This window comes from Coenobita brevimanus, unplaced genomic scaffold, assembly GCF_032717465.1.
Source record: "Coenobita brevimanus isolate Jiangsu-jjx unplaced genomic scaffold, ASM3271746v2 jjx.HiC_scaffold_2588, whole genome shotgun sequence".
Classification (NCBI taxonomy): Eukaryota; Metazoa; Arthropoda; class Malacostraca; order Decapoda; family Coenobitidae; genus Coenobita; species Coenobita brevimanus.
The window spans coordinates 12501-23376 of NW_027643531.1; positions in this window are offsets into that span (position 1 = coordinate 12501).

A 10876-nucleotide genomic window follows, 5' to 3' on the forward strand; every position below is an offset into this window, starting at 1 on the left:
ACAGTCTCTATATGTGGCGGGGAAGGAGCGGCCTTGTACGCCCTTCAGTTGCTTCTGGTCAGAAAGATCAGCTCCCGGCTACGGCCAGAGTATGTACCATGGTAAAGAGCCCCTGCTATCGTACGTGTAGCTTTTCCCTACTACGGGAGCAACACCGCGCCGACGGTCTCTATACGTGGCGGGGAAGGAGCGGCCTTGTACGCCCTTCAGTTGCTCTCTGTAAGACGGGTAGGCATCCGGCTCCGGCCGTGGCACTTACCAGGGTAGAGAAGCCCCTGAAGGTAGCCTCAGTACGTACTGGAGAGAGTGTGGCCTCTGTGCCCCTCACTCCGGCTTGTCCCCTACTACGGGAGCAACACCGCTCCGACGGTCTCTATACGTGGCGGTGAAGGAGCGGCCTTGTACGCCCTTCAGTTGCTCCTTGTACGTCGGGTAAGCTCACGGCCACAGCCAACGTACGTACCAGGGTAAGGCGATCCAAGGCTCCGGCCTCAGGACGTACCAGAGAGGACACGAGTGACGTGAGTCCTTCTCCAGCCTCTTCCTCCCTGTGGGAGCCCTTCATCACCACCCGGGAATATAGCCCCGGAGGTGACACTAGAGTGGTGGCAAGGCCCGATATCGGACCTACCTCCCACGCCTGGGAGATCCTTGTTCCCGCCCGAGTCCCGGATGAGAAGCTGCCGCAGCCCAGCCCTGTCGGCGCCTCTCCCCCTAGGTGCCCACAGTCCCAGGACACCCAGGCCAGACCCACCGGCTCCCGACGAAGGCGATCCCGGCTCCCTCACTCCACGGAGCCAGAGACGACAGGCCCGACTACTCAGGTTGTTCAGCCCCAGTCCCGAGGGCCACCTCTCAGGTCGAGGCCCCCAGACGGGAGGGCCTCCCTGCACCACACCGACGAGTGTGACCCGGGCAGTGACTCCCCTGCGGGTAATCCCTTGCCCTCTGCAGGCCGGGTCCCCCTAGGGCTCTACCCTCACGCCCTTGTCACGGAGTGAACATTACCCAGAAGATACAGGTAAATAGTGACTCCCCTTGTGTCGAGAACAAATCGGGGAAAAGAACAGTGAACAGTGATTAAGTGAAGAACAGTGCAGTTACCAATAGCCCAAAAGAACTCAGTGTCGGCAGGACAGAGAATGAACCTTAGAGTAATTATCCAAGTCCCCCCAATAAAAGAACTTTCTGTGAACGCATAAGGCTAGGGTGCGCGGGCCGGTCAAAAGCCTGAGTGTTCCTTTTTTTTTTTTTTTTGCCTATTGACCATTGAGGCCGGAGCCCCTGGTCATTAAGGCAAAATTATATATATGTATATACATTGACATATATATACATATATATACGAACATATATATACATACATACATACATACATACACACATCCATGCATATGAACACACACACTTTCATGCACACCGCTCGCTGGTGCAGTGGTAACGTTCCCGCTTGCCAACTGGTGGACGGGAGTTCGCGCCTCGCTCAGGTTGCGAAAAGTTTCACTGACGAAGTGGGTGGTTACTGTCCCCCTCGAGCAAGGGGACGGGTGTGTGCGTATGTGAAGGTCACAGCCTTGCCCTTAGATCGGACTATATGAGCTCTCAGCTCCCTTCCGGGAGGGGAAAAGCTGACGATCACGACCATCAAGTGATCCTGACCGACTCGGTGAATTACACGTACAGACGTCGGAATAAGTTCGTTTCCTTTTCCGTGGACTAAGGTGTTTGTAACACTGCTCGATGGAGAGGTGTCCCCTCCTCCTCCCTTCCTCATAGTCCCACACTCCCACCAAACCCCCCCACTTTTCTCTCCGACCCCATAACCCCATCCGGTACCCTCCATACTCTCGCTCACAGCCAGCTAGGGGTTTCTGTAGTTCAAGCACCTCTAATTACGTGTAGTTCGAACAACTAATAAAGGAAGAGTACAGTACATATAAACCATGTTAGGAAAAGATTTACTATATACAGAGAGAGAGAGAGAGAGAGAGAGAGAGAGAGAGAGAGAGAAATCTGCTGTGATTAAATGTTGCGGTAGTAGACACCTCTTTTACACACACACACACACACGCACACGCACACGCACACACACACACACACACACACACACACACACACACACACACACACACACACAGTTAGGATCTTAATGACTATGCAGCCCATACTGTGGAGATACTTCTTGTTTGCCTGGGAATGCATATCCCGTTCACATTTATTCTAGTGTAAGATCCTGCCGATGAATCAAACTTCTCTACTGTAGTGTTAACAACGTCCATGTTGAGTCAGTTCCATGTGGAGCAGATCTTGCACGTGAAAAAGTTTTCACGTAATTCTGCTGGTAAATTTTGTCATTTACAGCTTCCAACCATGGTTGTGTGCCGAGTCCGTGTTAAGAGTATGCAACTTTGTATGTAATGATTGTGAAACCCATTCAGATTTTAAACACTTTAATGAGCTGACCTCGTAGTCAACCAGTTTGTACTAAAAAAGTCCCACAGCCCTCAGGCGAACCTGATATCTTGGTCTCCTGAACTCTTTCTAGGTCGATGTATGTCGACCAAAATTCCACAGTAACTGAGGAAGTGGCCGTATTAAGGAGATATAGACTGTGAGGACAATCTCTTTATTCCTAGGGAGAGAGAGAGAGAGAGAGAGAGAGAGAGAGAGGGAGGGAGGGAGGGAGAAAGAAAGAGAGAGACTTGTAATGGTAAGAACAATCAGGAAAAATATTGATTAAAAAAAGTGAGTGAGAGGAGAAACTGAAGCAGAGAAGAGGAAAACACTCAGGTGAAATAATGGAACAATGTTATAGAAGTGACGCAGGGACGGAAGCACACACACACACACACACACACACACACACACACACACACACACACACACACACACACACACTTTCTGAACATTTGTCGACCTATCTGTCTGTGCCTGTCTGTGTATTCTCCCCCCCCCCCATCTCTCTCTCTCTGGATCCTTTGTCTCATCCTCAGTTTCACTTTCCCTCCTTCCCCTCTTTATAGCAATCTGCTCAGTCCCTAGCTTCCTCCCTCTCTCTTTCCTTTCCGTCGTCTCTCTTCCCCTCTGTCACTCCCACCTTACATCACTCTTCTTTTTCCCTCCCTGTGTCACAACTTTGTCTTACTTTTAAAATCTGTTACATGTGTTACCTTTTTTCATCATTACTCTCTCCGTATTTCTTTACTTGTACTAAATCCATTTCCTTCACTGCTTTCTTTCCCCAGTAATAACTGCATGCTCCTTTTTCTCTCTCCTTTCTCCGTCTCTCCCTGTCACCCGAAATGTCTTCTTCCATTCCGCTCTTCCCACTGTCTTTCCCTCCCTTCCTCCCTCCGTGCCCTTTCCCTTGTCGTCCCTTCTTAACATCCCCCGCCTCTTTCTTGCCCTAAAAATTAACCTATTTTCTTCCCACCCTTAATCTGTACTTTCTCTCCGCAAATTTCTCTCATTTTTCTGTTTCTCTCCCTCCCTTTTTACATGAATGTCATTCGTTTTACTCAGCCTCAATGCTTTCGTCTTATCGTGCTTACTTCTTTCCCTGCGTCCTTGCCAGAATAACACTTTTTTCCTACTCTCTGTTACACTGCCTTCTTTTCTAATTTTCCTCATTATCGTTCTCAGTATTCCGTTCCGTAGCTCTCTTTCCCACTTTCTTTTTTATTATCCCTGTTTCTGTGGTTGCTCCATGCCCATTTCCTCTCAGCTGTCTCCCCTTTTGTCTCTACTTCCCTGTCTCCCGGCCTTTCGATTCACATCTCCCTTTTCTCTTTCCGTTTCACACTGCTTGTATCTCACTTCACCTCTCACTGCCTCTTCTCACAATCTGTCTCTATTCTTAACTCTCGTTGTTCTCTCCTTGCCTCTCCCCTTTTTATTTTCTCCGTAACTGCCCACTCATTTCTCATTTTTCCATTCGTTTTCCCTCTCCGCCTGTCGCTGCCTGTCTTTTAACTAACTCTGTGTGTGTGTGTGTGTGTGTGTGTGTGTGTGTGTGTGTGTGTGTGTGTGTGTGTGTGTGTGTGTGTGTGTGTGTGTGTGTGTGTGTGTGTGTGTGTGTGTGTGTGTGTGTGTGTGTGTATGTATAGTAAACCTATTTCAAACTTGGTTTATGACATACACCGTACTATTCCTTTATTAGTTGTTCGGACTACACGTAATCAGAGAGGTGCTTGAAGTACAGAAACCCTAGCTGGCTGTGAGCGAGAGTATGGAGGGTACCGGGTGGGGTCATGGGGTCGGAGAGAAAAAGTAGGGGAATGGGTGGGAGATATCCTACCTCTATGGGTGGGAGTGTGGGACTATGAGGAAGGGAGGAGGAGGGGACACCTCTCCATCGAGCAGTGTTACAAACACCTTAGTCCACGGAAAAGGAAAAGAACTTATTCCGACGTCTGTACATATATATATAATAATTTTTATTTTATTATTTTTTTGTAGTTTTATTTTTATTTTTTTATTTAGTTTTTTTATATTTTTAACCTTATATTACTTATAATCAAAAATACCTAATCTAAATACCCTAAAACTAACCACCTAACAGACAAATCGCTAACCTATACTAAATCCTAAGAGACAAATAACTAGACCTACACTAATGGTAAAAAGCCTCGACCAAGAGAACACCATCGACTACAGATATGTAATGCCTTTCTACATTACATACCTGCACTCATCACCTGGTGACTGTCAGTCGAGGCACAACCTAATATAGGGGACATCAATATATGAAAGGGAGCCAGACGAGTCAGGAACATTTCCATATACGTCAGCTGTCGGCCCTAATTAGAATAACTTAAGCAAGATGGTATAATGTGTTTACATAATTTATACAAAAAGTGAAGAACCTCGCCCAGCAGACCACCATCGACTGCAAGTGCCCGATACCTTCCTGTATTGCACACTTGCACTCATCAGCTGGTGACTGTCAGCCGAGGAACTTGGCTTAATGTAGGGGACATATATATTAGAAATAGATTAGTGGGAGGAGGAACTATTAAAAATATGTCAACTGTCAACCCTAATTAATATTACAATATATACATATTTACCGTTGATAAAAACCATAACCACACAGTAAAAAAAGTCACATCACTCTGATCAGTCCGGTCTCTCTCAAGAAAGCCATCAATTTATCAGTCATAACAATGTCCCATCACCCAGGATGGTGGAAAGTGTGAAGGGGACGTCTGCTGCGCCGCAGTAATTTATAAGTGAAGCACGTTCACGAATAAATCGCCGACAGCGCAGGATGATATGACTGATAGATAACACCGCATCACAGATGTCACAGTGCGGTGGGAAGCGTCTTTCTATATAAGGTTTCATATGTGTTAAAAATGGTGGCATTGAGCCGTAACCGTGCCAACACTTTTTCTTCCAGGCGACTGAGGCGGTTGGCGGTGTCCCAGTCGCCCAGGTACGGCTTACAGGTCGGAATATTTAGTCTGGTCCACTGACCTTGCCACAGAAGATTTATTGATTTCTTTCCGAGAGAGAGACTCGATCGTAGATCACGAGGAACGTCCCAAGTCTCCTCGAGCTCTACAGCCGACTTTGCAAGTAAGTCAGCCTGCTCATTGCCGTAGATACGACAATGACCAGGCACCCAGATCAGCGTGAATGACTTGTTGCATGAATGCAATTTATTAACGATGCGGCCCTGGATCTCGTGAGAGTCCGTAGTACAAGATGCAATTGCCTGAAGGGCTGATTTTGAATCCGAAAATATGACAAATGAGTCATGCCTAGAATTGAGAGCATAGTCTATGGCTTTGTCAATAGCAAAAAGTTCGGAGGTAAACACAGATGTATGAGTCGGCAACCGATACCTAAGTGCACATTCAGTCGACCACACACTGGCACCCACACATTCACTCGACTTGGAGCCGTCGGTGTACAATTGATGGGACCCCAAGTGATGAACACTGATGTTACGAAACAAGTGGTGGACCTTCGCCTCCGGCGCCTTGGCCTTTGGTGCTGGGAGCCATGAGACATCCACTGTAAAGCCGGGTGGCTCCCAAGGCGCTATATTTTTAAACACCAACTTGTCACAGTCACTGGGGTCCACACCAAGCTCCTGAGTCAGTAAGTGGAGGCGAGCGGCAAGTGGCCGACGCACCCCCCGCAGAAGGTGGTGGTATTGACGCAGGGGGGTACAGGCCACATTGCCGATATTACTTTTCCTTAATGTCCTTACGCCGTAGGACAAGGCCAGGTGGTCACGGCGAATACGGAGGGGAGGCACATTCGCCTCTACTTCCATACGAGCCACACGTGTACACCGGACGGCTCCAAGACACATTTCGCAAACATTTATTCTGTAGCACATCCAATCCTTTCAGCGTGGCATCAGATGCCGAGCCATACACCTGTGCGCCATAGTCTAGCTTCGATTGAATAAGGGACTTATACACCATTAATAAAGATTTTCTGTCGGCACCCCAGGTAGTTCCCGCTAGGTACTTAAGGACATTTAACGGTTTATCACAACGAGCAAGCAAAGTATTAACGTGAAGTTTAAAATTCATTCTTCGATCAAAATGTATTCCTAGAAATTTTACAGAAATTTGAAAAGGTACCGCCTGATTATCCAAAGTTAAGCACAAATTAGGTACGTTACGATTAGTGAAGACTACAGCAGCACACTTACGGACCCGGAAAACTTAAATCCCCACTGCGAGGCACATAGGTGGACGGAGTCAAGGGCTGCTTGAATCCGCCCGCCGAAAATTGTGCATTACGGGAGGAGTGCCATATTGCACAATCGTCAGCATAGAGCGAGTATTTAAGATTCCTGGAGATGGAAGCTGATGACAGAATATCATTGATCATCTATCTATCTATCTATTGCCAGACGCCTCAATCCCGTTTGGGGTGGCCACAAACAAATCGCCTCCAAGGCGCCCTGTCCCCCGTCATTTCACTGCCCTGCTCCCAACTCACACCCCCCTCTCTCATATACCTCTCCACCCCATCCCTTCATCTCATCCTCGGCCTCCCCCTCCCTCTTCCCCCCTCCACCTCACTCACATACACTCTTTTCGTCAGTCTTTCACCCTCCATCCTCTCCACATGGCCAAACCACCTCAGTGTGTTCCTCATAACGCTTCCTATCACATCCACATCCACACCACAACCCTCCTTTATACCCTCATTCGTCAGCCTGTCTCCACGTGACTAAGCACACTTCCCTGTGGCACCCCGTTTTCCTGGATAAATATATCCGATGTTACGTTACGGGGCAATTTGACAGAAAGTCCTGTCCCTTAAGAAATTTGAAATAAAAATTGGCAAATTTCCTCTTAAACCATAAGCATAGAGCTTCATTAGTATACCGTGTCGCCATGTCATGTCATAGGCTTTATGGATGTCCAAGAACACCCCTATCATGAATTCTTTATTGGCAAATGCCTCTGCAATACAATGCTTCAAATTCATTAAATGATCTAGTGAACTTCTGTATTTACGGAAGCCACATTGTTGATCATGTAACAAATTCTTCGACTCTAAAACAAAACGAAGCCTATTGTTTACCATTTTTTCCATGACCTTACATAGACAAGAAGTCAACACAATAGGACGAAATGATGTGGGATTCATAAGACGACCAGCCTCTTTGGGTATCAGTATGACGAGCGCAAAGTGCCATGAGTTTGGGAACGTTCGAGACGCCCAAATCTCATTGTACAATGCTAACATCTTAATCAGGTTGTCCTGATTAAGATGCTGGATCATACCATACGTGATGGTGTCTGGTTCAGGGCTGGTGTCTTTACAGGATTTTAGGGCAAGGAGCAGTTCATCTAGCGTAAACTCTTGGTTGTACGGGAAGCCTACGTCGTCTGTGGCAAAGTCTAATATCTGTAGCTCAGCCGTGCGTTTATGATGAAAACGCGGATCATAATTGGCTGAGCTACTTACATGAAAAAAACTCCTGGCGAGGATGTTAGCAACGTCCACGGGCTCGTCATAGATGTTATTATTAACCCGCAGGGTGGTGATACGTATGTATGGGCCTTTATTATTTAATATTCTTATAGTGGACCAGACTTTACGCAATGGTGTTGTACGAGTCACCGTGGACACAAAGGACCGCCAGGAGTCACGTTTGGCCCTTCTTATTATTCTCCTTGCCTCAGCCCGTGCCTGTTTGTATGCAATAAAATTTTTCTCAGTGGGCTGACTATCAAAAATCCTGTATCTCCTATTGCGTTTTCTTAATGCTTGTCGGCAATCCGGCGTCCACCAATGTGCTCTATGCTTCGCCTGAACTGTAGAAGTCTTGGGAATAGCAGCCTCAGCTGCGTGTAATATGGAAGTAGGTATATTTTCGACCTTAACATCTATGGTCTCCCCAGATATATCTAAATTGGCGATCCTTGAGAAGGATCCCCAATCTGCTTTCTTATAGTTAAATTTTGGAGGTGGAGTGTCCGAAATGATGTCGCGTGTATAAGAAAGACAGATGGGTAAATGATCACTTCCCAAGGAGTCGTCGTAAGGGTCCCATGAGAAATCTTGATGCATACCAGGGGAGGCCAAAGATAAGTCAATGGCCGAAAAGTTACCAGTACGATCATCTACACGAGTCGCTCTACCATCGTTCAGAAGACAGAGGTTGGACTGTAGTATTAGGTCGGCTACTTGCTCCCCACGACCATCAATCCTCAAGCTACCCCATTGATAGTGATGGGCGTTAAAGTCGCCCAACACTAACTTATTCCCAGGTAGATGTTCAACTACTATCCATTTCATGGACCGTGTATCATGGTTTTTCTCAAATATCTTTCAAACTAATCAGTTGATCGGTATGATACTTTGACACAGTGTACATGACACCTCCCGCTAATTTTTGGTAATGTACGGCATTGCCAAGTGGTGTTACTGAAGGCGTTTACTCTTGACGTTTAAAGGCAAAGTCGCGTGAGTCGCCAGACTAATCAACACAATCGAACGTCCGCTACCCCCCATCCCCTTCCTCTCCCTCCCTACCTCCCTCCCTCTCCCCCCTCTCCCTTCCCCCTCCTCATTTCCCCCCTCCCCCTCCTCACTTCCCCCTTCAACCCTCATTCCTGCTGGCCTTCCCGTGCCCCCCCCCCCCGTCCACTCTATCATGTTATAATGATTAGTATCGGGTATCATAAATACAGTATGTTGTTGTTTGTAGAGTCTGTGTTCATTTAATCATTGTTATTGTATGTCCTGAAGTTATATAAACGGGAGTTGACTAAAGAGCGTATGACCGTCACCTTATTCACCCAATATAATGTGCCTACTATCACGATCTCTTAATTCCTTTACCCCCCATATCGACGTGTTTACTACGAGCAGGTAAGATAAGGTATCCAAAATTAAATCACACAGTTTAACTTACAAACCAGTACGGTACGGTATATAATCAACACAACATAATAGGGCCGTAATGGATTTATGAAATTCTCTCTCTCTCTCTCTCTCTCTCTCTCTCTCTCTCTCTCTCTCTCTCTCTCTCTCTCTCTCTCTCTCTCTCTCTCTCTCTCATAATAAATATCATAATAGGTAGAAAAGTGATGCAAACAACTGAGCATATTACAGAAAGTTTATTCACAGTCTTCGTCACTATCAAGGAACAAATCATCCTCGGAATCACTCTCGATGTTGATAATTACGGGATCTACACGCTTATGGATGTTATCCGTGCACCAGTACTCATCCTCGAAGGCTCTGGACCGTCTCACTGCACCTTCCCACACCTCCCTTGTTGCGCTAAGCTTGGCTTCCTCTATCCTGGCCTGCAGATCTGCCCGAGTGAACCGCTGCAGTGAGGAACGCACATGTTTTTTCATTGAACCCCAGACCTGCTCAATGGCGTTGAGCTCAGGATGAGCTGGTGGCAGTCGGACGACTTCATGACCCTATGCACGGATGACGTCATCAATCTGGTACAGCGGTTGTGGCCGGTTCTGCTTACAGAACTGCAGCAACTCAGGGCGTGTGGCGTGTGGTGGGAATGGTATCTGGCGGCACGTCAACCATTCCACGATGCTTGCTTTGATGGTGGAGGTGGTGGGGCAGTGACTTTCCTCACTCAGCTGGTTGTGGTCAAGCACCAGCACTGATGGCTCAGGCAAGGCTGGAAGGAGCTGCGACGTCAGCCAGCGGAGGAAGAGATTACTGTTCATTTCGCCGTGATAGTCACCACTTTTGTTTTTTGCTGGGAAGCACAAGAATGCATCGTCAACAAAACCGTCAGCTGTGCCCGCAGCAACAACCACAAAGCGCTCACCCTCTCCAGGCGGGACCTGACGACTGTAGGCGGCACTGGTGGCAGGCTGTGAGGTGTCCACCCACTCCTTGCTGGGATGCATCCTCGTGGCGAACCATGTCTCATCAACGTATACCACTCGTCTCCCCTCCTTCCGATATTCCCTGAGTGATCGGAGAGTGCCAATGCGCCAGCACACAATATCAAGTGACTCCTTGCGTACGTACATTTTCCTCTGTGAGGTCTTATATCGCAACCCCATGCTGTGTAGTAATCGCCACACCGCTGTGTCTGAGGTTTCACTAGGGATGATGTCCTTTTTCCGTAAGTCGTCTGTCAACGTGCTAATGGTGAAAGTATGTTTCTTAGCAAATTCACCATGTACATGGCGGCGTATGGCACCAATGGCAAAATTGTCAAAGAGACGTGGTGTGGAGGTGGGTGTCGGTGTGCCTGGTGGTGTTGCAGGGGGAGTGTCTTTCACAGGTGGTGGTGTTCGTGTACCACTGCGAGAACCCGGGTTGCGGTGTACAAGTGCACACACTGCTCCCACCGTCATTCCCATGACATCTGCTACGCGATCATAAGGCCTGTGCAGGAAAAACTACA